Raw genomic sequence first — 15,409 nt, forward strand, 5'->3', positions numbered from 1 at the left:
GGAAGAAAAACCAGGTACTTCCTGAGGAGCAGCATCCAGTGGAGAACAAGATCCTGACCTCCACTTTTTTGTGTTGGTTTGGCCTGACCTCCTGCCCTGTCAGGGTTGAGGACAGGAAGAAAAACCAGGTACTTCCTCAGGAACAGCATCCAGTGGAGAACAAGATCCTGACCTCCACTTGGCCGTGTTGGTTTGGCCTGACCTCCTGCCCTGTCAGGGCTGAGGACAGGAAGAAAAATCAGGACCTTCCTGAGAAGCAGCATACAGAGGAGACCAAGAGCCAGACCTCCACCTGGCCCTGTTGGTTTGGCCTGACATGCACCAAAGGAACTGAGGGCAGGAAGACAAATCAGGTCATTCCTGAGAAGCAGCGTCCAGTGGACACCAAGAGAAGGCTCTCCACATGGCCCTGCTGGTTTGGCCTAACCTCCTGCCCCATAGCAACTGAGACAGGAAGACAAACCAGGTCCGTCCTGAGGAGCAGCAGATGAAGACCAAGAGCCAGACCTCCACCCAGCCCTGCTGGTTTGGCCTGACTTCCTGCCCCATCAAGATCGAAGACCGGCAGAACAACCAGGTCCTTACCAAGGAACAGCATCCAGCGCAGGCCAAGATCCTGACCTCCTACTGGCTCTGCTGGCTTGGCCTGGACGTCTGCCCCAAAATCACAAAGGGTGGCAATAAGAACCAGGTCCTTCCCAGCGAGCAGGATCCAGTGAAGACCAAGATTCTGACCGGCTACTGGCCCTGCTGGCTTGGCCCTTCCCAGTGCCCCAAACAGGTCTGGTACAGAGGCAGCAAGGTTGTTGTTCCTGAGGGCACAAAGCAGCAGTCCCTGGGCACCAAGTGGAAGGTCTACAGCTTGCCTTGCTTCCTGGTCCACCTCCGGGACTACCTGGTGCAAAGAGGGAGAACCTGGCTCCTTATAGATGCCTTGATAACTGTCTGCCTTGTCGAGCTCCTGATGAATGCCTTTTTCCTTTGGAGAAGATTAAGAACTGGGGAACAGGTAAGCAGCCGAGTTGCGTTGTGTAAGGAGGGTACCGTGTCTGCACAGCAGGGAGCCATCAAGGCCATAAACTTGGAGAGCTTTAAGGAAAGCAGACCCCCAGAGGTCCGTTAGCTCTCCCCACAGGGCTGTCACACAGTGGGAGACCCCCGCACAACACAGGGCCTGCCAGAGGTGGTGTGAGCCCCACGGGCTGCCCCGAGCATTCCTGTGAGGCTGGAAATGCTCCGTGCAAACCAAAGCCCTGCAGGGTGATGCTCTGCCAAACGAGCCTGCATCCCTTTCACTGTGCCCATGTTCTCTCACTTCCAGATAGCAGGACAAACAGCCTCAGCTTCCACAGAAACTGAGTGGGATGAAGTGGACAACATGGATCTTAACGACTTGGTCCATAGGATTGAGGCCAACATACAATTCATGCAGCAATATTTAACGATCCTCAGGCAGCGCCACCAGAATCCATTCAGGTGCCAGCAGAGCATCAATATGATGGATGTCGACGGGGATTGTTAGAGACCCTCCGCAGACTCCTCTTGAAGCTCAACTCATGACCTGAAGAATGTTTAGAAAGATTCCAAGTGCTGCATAATTCAAACTGATCCAGTTTCCTCCTTCCACCCTGCTCTGCAGTCAGCAACGAGAGACATCATTTTATTTTCATTCTTTTATTTTTTTGTTGCTTTTTCCCTTCATATACAGTACTTAAAAAACGAGATCACCTTCACATCAGTCATGTACCATGTTTATTAACAGGGAAAAAAAAATCCACAAGGAATTATCTAGGTTTCACTCAAGACTGATTTACAGGATAAATAATTGTTTCCTATTACATTAAAAAAAACCAACCAACTAAATGACAACAAACTAAATAAATTAATTAACTTAAATTATTAGCTGTCCAGAGTGATTTGAAAACTTTACAACCATTCCAACAGCAACACCACAAGAAGACATGTACTGTACAGTTTGCCACAGATTACTCTTGCCCTTCCTTCCACAGACTGAAAAGTCCTTCGTTCTCAGAACACTCACAGGCTTTGAAACACACAACATAGCCCTGCTTCTAAGCCAGGGCTTTGACCTGCCTTTGCTGCAGGGTAAGATATGACAAAAAACTATTCTACTTTGGCTGGGTCCATTCCCACCCCGTGATGCTCAAAGTCAGTGGGGACTGCTGACTTCACTAAGAGCTGAGTGGGACATGGCTAACTCTAAAGGTTTGTCCTAGCTATTGCAAGGACTCTGTCCTTGTTTCCCACATTATTTTAAATGATAAATGGGCATCCAGTTGATCTTGAAAACCTTCCCCCTCAGCTTAGTGCACGAACTTAACATAGTTGATGTATATGGTTTCTGTATCTTTATAGTATGAATACGCTTAGCCCTTTACACAGACAAACATTTTAATTCTTTAAATTGTTAAGTAACATTCTTTGCTTTGTCCAAACTTGTCCTTTTGGAATTAGTGTAACTATTACTCATAAAATGCCTCACGTTCATTAATCCCCCCAGAATCAGATTAATCAGTTCAAAGCTATTTTCTGTTCCCATCTATCCTCCCTACTTTCAAAAAACACTGTCTGGTAAAAAAAGTCTGTTGGCTTGCAGATCTGGGAAAATATATTTCTAAGTATTTTTAGCATTTTTGCTCCAGACTATCACAAAGAACTCAGAGGTGTAGGAGATGAGGGTGATTTCAGCTGTTCTATTGTGGCTCAGAGCAGAATAACTGAGCTTCGTATAATCAAAAAATAATTAGCTATAATACACCATTACCTTCTAATATTGGTGTAATTGCCTGTGTGAACAGTCACATTCTTTCTCAGAAACTTGAAGCGGTTCATGCTCTATCACTTTGCTTGGCATTCTGCAGAAGGTGCTGGGATTTCAAAGAGATAAAACAGTTTTGACATCAATGTTACCAGGAACAGAATCATAAAATCACAGAATGGTTTGGGTTGGAAGGGACATTTAAGTTCATGTAGTTCCAACCCCCTTCTATAGGCAGGGGCACCTCCCTCTAGACCAGGTTGCTCAAAGCCCCATACACCTGGCCTTGAAATCTTACAGGGAATGGGCATCCACAACCTTTCCGAGCTACCTGCTCCAGTGTCCCATCAATCTGACAGTAAAGAAGTACTTCCTGATATATAGCCTACCCTCTTCCAGTTTAAAGCCATTTTCCCTCATCCTATTGCTATGTGCCCTTATAAAAAGGCCCTCTCCAGCTTTCCTATAGGCTCCCTTCAGGTACTGAAAGGTTGCTATAAGGTCGCCCTGGAGTCTTCTCTTCTGCAGGCCGTAAAGGCAAGGTGTAGGACCCTAGGTTTCTGTCCTTCAGTTCATTGTGGAGATTCCCATCAGAGCAGCTGTAGAAAAGCACTGGCTTGGGGAATATTTGTGTGGTTAGCTATCCCCATGGATAGCATCCCACCTCAGCAATGAGCAGGCTGCCCCAAGGGGGTGTCACTTACAGCTGGGGCTCATGGATGAGCAGTTGGTCTCCTGAGGGTCCCGTGGAGGTGGCATGTCACAGGATGACTGCTCACTCCCTGTGGGTGATGATTCTAGGACAAGTTGCAAGATTTCCAACACCACAGCTCTCTGTTCTCTGAGGTGGGTGGCAGTGACAGCTGTGTCTGTGTGAGTCATCCTCTGTGCACACTAACAGGGCTCTGCAGGCTTGATGGCACTTGCTTAGCTCACTGTAAGGGATGCTGGCACGCCTGGTGAAAAGGACTTCAAAACTGGGATGTCTAGATGATAAATCAGAGCCTGGTCCTACCCTGAGATGGTGGGACATCCTGCAGCTGATCTGCAGAGTGTCTGTGGCTGTGCACGGTGTGTGGTGAGCGTGGTTGCCCTCAGATAGTGAATGTGGTCACAAATGACATGGCTCAGCAGTCACCAGAATGTGGCAAGTCATGAAACACCAACAAACTTCACAACGCAGACTGTTTGAAGTATCCGCTGATAACTAAGCCAAGTACATGGATGGATGTGGCTGTCAAAGGAAAAATACGAGGTGCTGTTAGGAGAAAACAGTAAACCAGTTCATCAGAGTAGGGAGAGTCTCTGGGTGACATTTTCATAACATTCACAGACTTTTAAAAATGCAGGAGAATTAAACCATCATTTGAAACTGCCCTCCTGAGATTTTCCTTGAATGTAATATATTTCAATTACAGTGTATTCTAAATTCCCATGATGATATACAATCTGCAGAGACTTACAGTGTGTGCTGGTTGAAATCTGAGCTAAATTAATAAAATCTTTAAAAAAAGAGAGAGAGAGAGAAATAATCGACTTGGCTGCAAATGCCTCAAGGAATGATGAGCAGAAAAGACACAGAATAACTGGGGAATGATTTTGAAAGCAATACTTGCAGGCCAATTGCTCAGAGCCAGTGCCAGAAAATAAGGCAAGACTTCTTTTATTAAACATGATTGGTGTGACCTTCTCTGGTTAACCTACAGAAGGAAAAATGAGCTATGCACTGTGTATGATTTGTTGTTATTACAGCTGGGCTGTTTTTCAGTGAACTCGTAGAAGCTGGAATGTTTATTTTGATTTACTTTATTTCCTTCTTTTTTTTATTTTTTATTTTTTTATTTTTTTCCAAAAGAAAAGAAGCAAATGAAACGTCTTCTATCATACGTGTAGCCTTCTCTGAGCACTGAGGCTGCAACCCCCTCCTCTCAGCTCCTTTCTATCTGTGAGCATCACGGCCATGCCTGTTCCTACCTCCCTCCTTCCAAGGGCACAGAGTGCTGTTTCATTGAGAGCAGGGCTTGATGCTGCACTGACCCTTGGACAAGGGCTGGCAGGGTGAGCTTCCTCTTCTCTGTCCTCTCCTGGGGCGAGCACCAACAGTGTTTCCTGGAGATCACATAAATGAGATAGAGGACAGCAAGTTAATGTAACTATGCACAGCAGAGTCAAGAGGGCCCCACTGTGTTTGAGATGCATGCTAGCACAGTTCCCATTGTACCACAGGGACACAGATCTGCAATGAGACCAGAGGAACAAGGACAGTGCATCTGTGTGTGTGCTTCTGTATTCTTGTCAGCCTGAAGTGCAGTGCAGATGCACAGTAATGTATGCAGTGTAATCAAGAGTGTAAGAAAGCCCCCACAGACCAGTGAGCTAATTGTGGCTGAGGTCATTTTCTATATGCTTTCCAAGATGTCCGCCTATACTTAATTAAAATGCCTAATACGTCTCATTTAGCTCGGAAGGTAATGCAGGAGGGAGGTTATTTGTCTGGTGCTGGAGATATTGGCAGTGTTGATTTTTGCATGGATTGGAGTTGAGCAGGCTTTCATTTTCTGAAAAATAAAGTCATAAATAAGACCTAACCACATGATTATTTTAAGGAAGAATCAAATTACTAAAACAAAAGAAACTTCTAAAATCATAAGATCTCACTGATTCATCTTTCTGTGTCACTGCCTCAGCTCTCATTTTGGGAAAAATATGCTTTTGACTTGAATTGAACACAGTTATTTAAGGAGTATTGGTTGGAAGGAACTTCTGGAAGTTGTCTGGTTCAACCTACAACCTACTTCGTGTAATCAGTGATAGAACTAGAGGGAATGGTTTTAAGCTGCGCCAGGGGAGATTCAGGCTGGACATTAGGAAGTATTATTTCTCGGAAAGGGTAGTCAGGCATTGGAATGCACTGCCCAGGGAGGTGGTGGAGTCACCAACCATGGGAGTGTTCAAGAAACGTTTGGACGTTGTGTTGAGGAATATGATTTAGCTGGGAAGTATTAGTAATGGTTGGACTAGATGATCTTCTAGGTCTTTTCCAACTTTGATAATTCTGTGATTCTGTGATACTTGGTAAAGCAGGCTTAGCCAGTGCAGGACAATGTCCATGTGCCCCTCTGAGCAACCTGTTCCAAATTCTATCATTCTGGAAGGAAGGAAGGAAGGAAGGAAGGAAGGAAGGAAGGAAGGAAGGAAGGAAGGAAGGAAGGAAGGAAGGGGGCTGTATGTTGCATGTGAAGCAGAATGAGTATGAGATGCGTAGAGTGTCTGTTGGGTGTCTGCAGGAAAAATGAATTTTACACCATCAATGCTCATGGCCAGCTTAAGCATCAAATGAGTGTAAAATGTAAGTGCTGGATGAGGAGGGAAGCTTTGCTTTGGGGAGACTGAGTTTCAAGTGGTTTCAAGTGGTCTTGGTCAGTGAATAGCCACGTGCCCCTGGAGGACAAGTGGAAAGAGCCAGGAGTGGTGAGCTGTGCTGGTGGTGTGTCACCACAAAGACCACATCCATGTGCTTGGTGCCAAGTGCTGTCTGGCAAACAGGATGGATGTCATGTGTAAATAAATGAGTTACATAAAACACGTAGAGTTCATGCACCAAAAATTGATGGTTAGAACCCTGGTGATGCTGAATGCTGGTTGCTTCACAGCCAGTGGGGCTGCAGTGTCTGTTGTCTCTGGTAGGGATCAGTCATGATTTGTGGAGCACCTGTAACCTCATTTAAACCACCCTGACTCCAGGAGCACAATGAAGAGCACAGCTAGACAAGTTCAGATGGAGACACTTTGTGTTTCATGGCCACTTGCTTTGTAACAGACTTTTCTGGTGCCCTTCTAACCATAGACCTATGGGTGAGCCTGTGCAACTGAGCATCTGGGCATCGATGCACCACAGTGATAACAAAAATCACAGCTGTTGCGCCATTAGCAATAGGGTTGCTGCCATCTGTTGGTCAAAATCACATGGGGAACAGGAAGAGTCCTTAAGGGATGATGCCATCTAAGGTGCAGATCTAACAAAAAGGGCTACTTTGCAATGCAGGTCTGATGCGATCATGTTTTGCAAATGGAGAGGGGGCCGCAAAATGATACGCCTGCATTATGTCATTGCATTGCTGCTGTCCTGCACACCAGCTTAAGCTGTTTGCTGGAGTGCTAGCTAAAGTTCTGTGTTTTCAGAAAACGTGATGTGAATTTAAAGCTCTAGAATAATGTTTGTAAATCTTTGGATGTAACTGTTGGATAGTAAGTGCTAATATACTTCAGAGACTGCTTTACTGCACAGGAAACAAGGATGTGCTTACAGACAACATGAAAATGAGATGTGGCATAGTATCTAGACCTCAAAAAACCCTTTTGCAGACTATGTCTGTGGGTGTTCCCACCTACAGACTTCTTCTCTCTGCAGCCATTGCTTCTTTAAATGTGATGCTTTAACATCACACTTTTCAGCACACATCTCTGAATCCACATTTCCCTGTTTTGAAATATACATTTTCCCTCATAAGTGATGGTCCCACGTGGTGTGCCAAACTGACCTGGGTTCTGCAGAATGGTGCCCCTTACCAGCCATTCTGCTGGGCTCTTGACAGCCACCTTCTGGGTACCAAAACTTTGGCTGTAGGTCTACAAATATTTCCCTTTCTGCAGGCCAGCTCCAGCAGTTTGTGGTGCTAAATCCTCCTGCATGTGTCATCAGGACTGTCAGTGTTGCCACTACTCAAACTTGAACAAGTTTTGGAGCAGCCTATCAAACAGCTGTTCCACAGATCTCGCTAAAGGCCGTAAGTAGCAGTGTTTCTTCCTCTCGGCCCTGTAAGCTTAGATGAGCTCAGAATTCCTGTTTACTACCTGAAGCTCTGCCCTATTCTCTGGCAGGGAGTCACAGCTACAAATTAAATCCTACAGACTGAGCAGTCCTGAGAGTAATGTCTTCCTTCAGATTTCTCCACAGGTTGTTTAAGCAAATCTATGTGCACCAAACATTTTGAGAGTGAAAGGCTTCCATGCTAAGTAAAACTGAATCCTCCATCACCTGTGTCCAAAATGATTTAGGTATTAATTGTTAAACATTAAACAACCCCAGCATTAAACATCCCAGATGTACAGCAACAAATTCTTATCCCCTCCATGTTCACGTTCCTTCACTCTGTGTTCTGCCAGATTCCATTTTTGGAGCAGGTTTACATGGAGCCTGCTTGGTTGCTTACCCCCATTAAAATGTCTTACAAGGTTCAGAAATAGTTGCTGAGCATACTGAAAAGGTGTGGGAAGCACCTTGGGATGTTTCTGGGCCCTCTCACTGGAAATGCTCTAAAATTTGCAATTAAAAACATGTCTTAGGTAGGGTTTCTGAAGTTTGGATTTGGTCAAGATTTGGGGCGTTGCAGTTTCCAGACTTCTTTCCATGTGGGTTGTATGGAAAATGATCCCCCCAAACTTCTCATGGCTCCCATTGACATAGGTTGAAGAATTCATACCCATATGTGACCTGACAGCCATTGCTCCTCACAGTACCGCAATCCCACTGCAGCTGAGGGTCAAATTGCTTCTGCCTAGTTATTGCAGAAGTGCTTCCACTGTGGGATCTTTGCAGAATGGGTGGAAACCAGGTGGAGAACAGCCAGTTACCCCCAGCAGTTTATAACCCGAGATGAATTCTCATTCATTGGAAACACTGAAGAAAGACTCACGTGCTGGAAGCCTGCCTGCGGCTTTCACCAAAGATATAAAGGAAAATTAGTCGGCTAGATTAAACACTGGCTTACTCATTCTTCTAAATCACAGCTCGTCATACTTAATTCTTATTTTACTTTTTGTGCAATAATTATAGGTTGGTGATGTGTTCTTATAATAAGCTAAATAGATGAGCTCGTACAAGGCTTACTGCAAAATTGTTGATGAATATAGACTAGAGACATACACAACGGATATGATGGTAGCGATGTGGAAAAGAGGAGATATTGGACCCTGACCATTCTCAACAGTTTAATTTCTGGGCCATGCCTTCATTCAGTTTTGCACATGGTCCAGGGTGTATTGGAACTGGTAGGTTAAGCCTTTTCATCTACCATAGTAATCTATGATTACTTCCATCACTCTCCACCTAGATCTACTATGTGGGATATGATGCATAACAGCTCTGCACTCACCTCATCCACTGTCTTTATGATTTTGCACATTTGATCATAACCTCCTCTCTGTCTCTCCTCTCCAAAGCATTTTAGCTGTTCCTTAACTTAAAATGTTTTATCATCGTAGCTGTCCCTTTCTGCCCTTTCTCCAACTCAATCGCATCCTGAAGAGAGCATGGCTTAGCAATTAATTCCATGTGGATTATATAGTGGAATTCCCTAATTTCAGACCCAGTAGCCCTGTGTGAGGTGTGCTCCAGTGTCTCATTAGAGAAGAACTTGTCTGCTCTCACCATGCTGCTCCAATAACATCCGATGCATGAAAGTTCTAACTAACCATGTGAAAAATTATCATAGAATCATAGAATCACCAAGGTTGGAGAAGACCTAAAAGATCATCCAATCCAACCGTTCACCTATTACTAATAGCTCCCTTATGATAAACGTAGTTCAGTATTATCTCTATGATTCCCATTTACATACAGAGGGAAATCGACCCACAAGAGCAATTGATGATGTAAAGAGTACTTAGGATTTTTTATTGGTGTAGCACGAACCTGCCCTTTCAAGAGGAAAAACAAGTGCGAGGGACATGACTGTGGTGTCTGGGTGCTCTCTGAGCAATGCTACGCCAGCACTGGATTTAGGTATTGGAGGTTGGGACAGGTTCTCCTGCCAAAGGCAGCAATTTTCTGGGGCTTTTCACAAGGTAACAGCAAAAAATAGAACACAACATGTCAAGGAAATAAGAACACCTCTTGAAGCTGCGAGAGCACTTGGTGGCTACTGAAGGTTTTTCTGAGAAGTGCAATGACTAAGATCTTTTCTGAAACAATCCTATCCCCTGTTTAGCAGCTGGCCACCTACTGCTACCCTGCTGTGGCTGTTGGGGAGCGGATGGACGGCTTACCACTGCTGTCTGGCAAAAGACAAAGGCAAAGAGACCTCCAGAGAAACACAGCATTGAATGGGAGTTTTGAAAGGTCCTCAGGGATCTCTTCAGCCCTCCCACTTTTGGTGGTGTTCATGCAGAAGTGCTGCTTGTGGGTTTGTCACATTCCCATGGCTCCTGTTGCAGGGCCTGGACCCAGTGGGGAAAAGTAGAATGTGGTTCTGAGAGAATAAGTTCCTATAGATTGCTGTTGTTTGCAGTTCATGTTAATATTGCAGCTCCCCTGAGCCTCCATACTGTCCCTCTAATAAATCTCCCTTCATTTGATGCAACATGATGTGCTCATCTCTTCCCTGTGCTGAGAATCCCTGTTCTTTCATAAATCTAACCTGATATGTACTCACCCGTCCTTGACTTTAAGTGGTTGGGCAGCTGCTTTTGTGCATACAAAAGGGTGGATGCATTAAAGATGCTCAAGGCATATCTGATAGGAGTAGATCCCGTGAGAGCTCAGTGCTGCAATACCTTTCTCTGCCTTTTTTAATCTTCCTCTCCTTACAAGGACCTCCCGAGGGTATTTCAAGACATTATCCAACAGTTCCTCTGCAGAGTTCCAGGCTGTTGCCAGGAGCCACTGCTTATCCCTCACCGTGCTCCTTCAGTGGGACGATGTGGCTGCCACATCTCAGTTGCCTCTGCCACACCCCCACCGAGGCTCAGCATTCACGTGGAGATCAGATTTAATGCAGGATGGCCCCACCATTTCATAGTGGGTTTCTGCCTTGTGCTCTCCCTCTGTAACAATGTGGGTGTGCTTCTGTATGTGAACCACCCTAAGTATATCACTACGGACACTGACGTACACCTGTACACATGAAGCAGATGTATTCCTGCTGGAAGACAGTCCTGATAATTACATGAATAAAATATTACGGATAATGGAAATAAAATCAATGCACCCAGGCAGGAAGTAAGCAAATTACCAATATGAAATGCACGTTATGCTGCTGACAGGTGTTTTAATAGAGCTTGTGAATAAGGGATTTATTTATAAGAAAAAAAAACTCAGACAAAGCCTCAGAGTCTAATTATTTATCCAGCTTTGTAATTATTAGTTATAAATCTCTAAAATGGCTGAGAAAGTGGGGAGATGCCAAGTCTGGCTGTGTGAAATGCTATTGCTGGAAGCAGTGTTATTCCTGACAATATATTATGACCAAAGACACAAGAGAATTTCCATTTTCTGGGAGCTCTGCCTTTTTGCAGCAAGAAATGTGCTTTCAGTGACGGCTTTAATATCAAGTTACAGGCTCCGGCCACACAAGGGAGGAGGAATAGAGGTAGCTGAACTTTTCTGGATTAAATGTCTATTATATGGTTGCCAGGGACGACAGGGGACGAGGTTTAATGACCCAGGTGGTCCCTTCATATTCTGCACTCATATCCTCCACTATCAAAATGGTTCCTCGGGGATCTGCCTGATCAAATACCAACAGCACTAAATCCTGAGACCTGTTGGAAAAGCATTGGCCTAAGTGATATAAGATGTGCTGAGGCAGAAAAGGAGTGTGCGAGGCAGTCAGTCACAGCTTATCCTGCTTCAGCCCCAAGGCTGGTGTATTTGAGGCTGCTACTGTACCTGGTGAAGCAGTAATACCCATAGTGTAACCAGAAGGGTATCCTGGTTTGGTGATCAAACCCATTTCAGTTTTAAATGCACTGAAGGTGAATACCAAGAACAAGTGCCATACCCTTGCATGGTTTTTTACAGGGCTATTCCATTACTAGACACTTACAGTAGGAGTATATTAAGTGTACCTCCCACAGATGTCTACTGGTATTTATAATGACAGCCCAAGAACTGGAACACCAAAGAACTTTATAGCCCTTGTTAGTATTAAATAATAATAATAATAATAATAATAAAGATACAGTAATCAAGCATAGGAAAAAGCCAGTTAACAATTGCCATCTGGGTTAGAAAGTCCCAGATAAGAATGATAAAGAACACTGGTGTGATGGGAACAAAACTTAGGCAGAATCTTGAGCATTTGACACTTGCCAAAGGATGCTGAGCAGTGGAGATGGGACCTCTGGATGGGGATGTTCATGACCATCTGTGTGGGATCCACCTTCTGTGGTGTGGAGGATGCAGCAATGAGAGGACAATGATGGCAGCTGGTGACCTCTGTTTACAGCACGAGTTTTGAGGTGTATGTGTGGTAGTATATTGCTCATGGAGGGAGCAAGCATGCCCAGCCCGGGTACAGTCTAGACACTGAGCTACTGGAGAGTGCCCAGTGAAGGGCCAACAAGATGCTGAATGGCCAGGAGCATCTATTCTGTGAGGAGAGGCCGAGAAAGCTGGGACTGCTCGGCATGGAGAAGAGGAGGCTCAGGGGGATCTCAGAATCAATAAATGCCCTGTGGAAGGGGGCACAGAGGTCAGAATCACACTCTGCTCAGTGGTGTACAGTGCCAGGCCTCACAACCTCCTTTGGCACACTCCAGGGCCACTGACACGTCCTGTAGTGGCAGTGGGTCAAGACTGCCCACAGCTGCGTGGGTGAGCATATTTGTGTCCTGCCTTGTGCCCAGTGCCTGGTAAATGCCAGGAATTCAGCCTGGATGAGTTCATGCTGTTTCTAATTAGGACACCGGCTGGCTGGCAGGTTGCTTGCTAGACCACACATGTCTTAGGGAAATCAGGAACTGCTGTCTGGGGTTTGGGAGGCAGGAGGCAGTCTGACCTGCTGGAGGAGCTCACCACTGAGTGAGGCATAATGTGAGCCCCCAAAACCCCAAAGGATGGGGTGGTCTCTTGTAAAGATGTTTTACATGGAAATAATGGCATTGAGAACACTAAGTGCAATTGTGGTAAGGCCAGGAAAGGCCAGGTTCAGGAAAGTCCCACAGGGAATTGAGAGCTCCTGTGGGGACAAGCACTTTGGTGGCACCTTGTGAGAAGAAGAGGTGAAAAGAAAGGTTTTGTGGGCATGTGTGAAATACTGATCTTACCTGGGGTGTCTCCCCACCACTGGGAGCCCTTTCTGCTAACAAGGCATCACTGTTTATCTACCTTCCTGCTTTTCAGTTCTCCCTTTCAATGAAACACTGTTTTCGAGGCAGTGTGATGTGTGTGGGGACGGGAAAAGCTCAGCTATTTGCCAGGGATCTGATGTTTCATTAGCAACCTCTGCAAACTGGAACTCAGACTTTGCCATTGCCAGCTTAGCCCCATCAGAAGGGCTACATCCTGCTACGATGGAAAATAAATAAATAAATAAATCACGAAGTTGAGACCCTGTTTGGGAAATAAAAGTACTTTTCTGCAATACAGCAGTCCAGGAGCCATTAAACTGTCAGTGGGTGGGGTAAGCAATGATTCACGGGGTTCTGGTGCCTGTAGCATGCCCAGACAGTTTCCTGCTGCTATTTTCCACTTGTTAGCCTTGTCGCTTGTATGCCTTGTGTAGGCTCGGTGCTGTCAGAGGTCTCATACAGCAGCAGGAAAAGGTTGGCAGAAACCAGGCACAAACTTATTTTCTGTGATGGATGGGATGCTATGTGAATCCTACGGACTAGGTGAGGTGAGAGAAGTGGGATGTGGGCTTGGTGACTTCTCATGTGAGTTAGGGAAAGGAAACCTCACACATGCAGGAGTGTCTGAAGGCAAAAAACAAAATGTAGGATGGCATTTACAGTGTATGAGTATTCTGTGGGGTCCCTAGCTCCCCAGTCAGTGTGGCATCTTGGTTGTACCACTGTAGCTGTGAAAGACAGGAGAGCTGAGCTGGATTAAAAATAACCCAGTAAAGGGCATTCAGTAGTAGAAAGGCGTCTGTTGAGAGCTGTGAGTGCTTTTACATCACTGTCAGGCTCCAAGAAGTAGCTCATCTGGCACCAGAAGCGACCTGCATGTCGAGAGGACCAAGTTTCCACTAGAGGGTTGTAGTGCTGTATGGAAGATGTGCTGCTGTCTGTGGTAAGAATAGTGTGTGCGCTCTGGAGCTTTGTCAGCAGCTGAAATGCATCCTGCCACAGCCCAGCTTCCAGCAACCTCCATATCTCTGTTGTACACAGCCTGTGAGATGGGAGAGGGCTGGTGCCCAAGTGACCCGCATCCCTGCCTTCCTGAAAACTTAACATTCATATGAATCAGCAGCTAATATATATTTTTATATAGATACCGTAAGAAAACACATTGTGCTTGTATATATAGACACATACATAGTACATTCATGTGTTTATCTGGGATACAGATGGTCAGGCAGTGTGGTTGTGGCACTCCATCACAAGAAGCTGGGGATAGTTTATTAACTATTAACAGCACAGCAGGATAAGAAAGTGACAGATGTTTGCACAGAGCCCTGGCTTCTTCTCTGCTCCAGTACCAAGCACAGTGCTGGACCTGGCAGCTTGCAGGCTGGCCCTGAACAGGAGCCATCACAAGGCTCTGCCACCAAACTTGCTTCCACATTCAATGCAGCTCAGCAGGTCCTTTCAGGTTCACATGTATACGATCCTAGTATGTGTCTGCATGTCTTTTGCAGCAGCATATGTATTTGTGCACAAGGATCTATGTCTGGAGCTTTCTGATGTGCAAAGTGGTGGTGACTGCGCTGCCCAAATCAGGGTAGTTTTGCATGCAGAAAACAAAAACTGGCATTGTGTAACATGGTGAGGAGAGCCTAAATAACACCTATGTTGTCTTTTCTTTTTCATAGAAGGAGTAAAAAGGCAAATGTAACCACAAGCCATGCCTGCAGCCTGGAAAACAGAGTGTGACATTCATGGAAAATTTACATAGTGATCAGTTCATGCACCACCTGTTTGTCTGTGACTATCATCATTTCTACTTATAGGCAGATGGAAAATGAATTTTGCCTACATTTTCATTTCTTTTGTTATCAGAAAAGCTTTGAGGAAGTAAGTAGGTGTATTTCTTGCAAAATGCTCGTAGTGCAGCAGAAGATGCGCTGGACTCAGTTCCTTCTGAAGGTGGCCAGGCCTAAGTGATCTCATCTACGTACAGGTGTATGTATAGACATATTGGACAGCACTCTCAGACACTGGGATTGGGCTTTAGGTGGTGCTGTGTGGAGCCAGGGGTTGGACTCGATGATCCTTGTGGGTCCCTTCCATCTTGGGTTGTTCTGTGATTCCATGACTGTGATTCTATGACCAAGCCTCAGAGCTCAAGGACACCAGACTGTGGTGCTGGTGGAGGCCCTGAGACTATCTCCTCCTCTGAAGCATGTAACAGCTGCGGCATGGGATCCTTTGCCACTCCCAGAGTGTGGATGGATTCTGTCACTCCAGGACATGAGAAGCTGCCCCTCTCCTCTTGAGGAGCTGCCATCACTTGGTGGCCCAATGGTGGCCATGACGGGTAGCGGGCCACCACCAAGGGCTGGTGGTTGTGAGAGAGAGAAGGCAGCAGAGAAACATATTGTGGAGGCACAGCGCTGAAGCAGGCTTTTCAATTTTGACTGCAATTCTGCAAACCCTCTGCTCATGTAGCTGTGACTCTGTCCCTCCAAAAGGAGTCATGGCATGCAGCTTTATCCATCCTGCATATGGTAATCGGATAAGTTTAAG

This window comes from Coturnix japonica, chromosome 1 (assembly GCF_001577835.2).
Source record: "Coturnix japonica isolate 7356 chromosome 1, Coturnix japonica 2.1, whole genome shotgun sequence".
Classification (NCBI taxonomy): domain Eukaryota; kingdom Metazoa; phylum Chordata; class Aves; order Galliformes; family Phasianidae; genus Coturnix; species Coturnix japonica.